We start from the raw sequence: 753 nt of genomic DNA on the forward strand, positions 1-753 counted from the left end.
CACAGCTACTAGGGAGACTGATGCAGGAGAATCACTTGAACTTAGGAGGCAGAGGTTGCAGTGAGCCGAGATCTCGCCACTGTACTCCTGCACTCCAGTCTGGGTGACAGTGCAAGACTCCATCTCAAAAAAAAGAAACATGTTATAGATATTTACCATTTTGCTTTTGCTTTTATAATGTTGCATTGTAAGCCATATCAGAATTTAAATTATAAAACAACTATCTGATTGTCTCTCATTTTTCTATGAAATGATTGGGCTCATTTTTTTTTTTTTTAGGGGAAAGTACAAACACAGTCCCCCACTACCACAAATTATGCAGTCGAGTTTCCCACATTTGGGGAAATCGCAGGGGTCAGCACATCCAGAGTGCAATGGATAAGCCTCGCCCTGGGAAAACCACCTTAGTGATCATGGTATCTCCCCTGCCAGGTAAGTATAGGGCTCAGTTTTTTTCTACTCCATGTGATATGTGCTGGGCCACTGTCAAATGGTTGTGAATGTCAAGCTATTGGGCCAATCCAAAATTGGCCCTGAATGCCCAACTTGGCTCACTCACATGGTTGGCATTTGATGCTAGCACTTGTCAGGGAGATCAGAGGGGATTGACAGAGGCAAGTTAGTTCTCCATGTGGTCTCTCTATGTGGCTTGGGCTTATCTTACTATGACTACTCATTAAGGAACAGAAAGAGGTGCTGTCAGTCATCTTAAAGCCTGGGGTGCTAGAATGTCACTTTTACCTCATTTCATTG

At 43.4% G+C, this 753-nt stretch overlaps 1 non-coding gene across 1 annotated transcript; it reads right to left on the reverse strand.

The window, feature by feature from the left end:
* Positions 1-276: 276 nt before the first annotated feature.
* LOC135270350 (U1 spliceosomal RNA) lies at positions 277-440 on the reverse strand. The gene has a single exon (XR_010338505.1). It is a non-coding gene; the product is annotated as a U1 spliceosomal RNA (small nuclear RNA).
* Between the last annotated feature and the right edge of the window lie 313 nt (positions 441-753).

The sequence above is a fragment of the Aotus nancymaae genome, unplaced genomic scaffold (genome assembly GCF_030222135.1).
Source record: "Aotus nancymaae isolate 86718 unplaced genomic scaffold, 86718_ANA_hifiasm-v0.15.2.pri h1tg000059l, whole genome shotgun sequence".
Lineage (NCBI taxonomy): Eukaryota > Metazoa > Chordata > Mammalia > Primates > Aotidae > Aotus > Aotus nancymaae.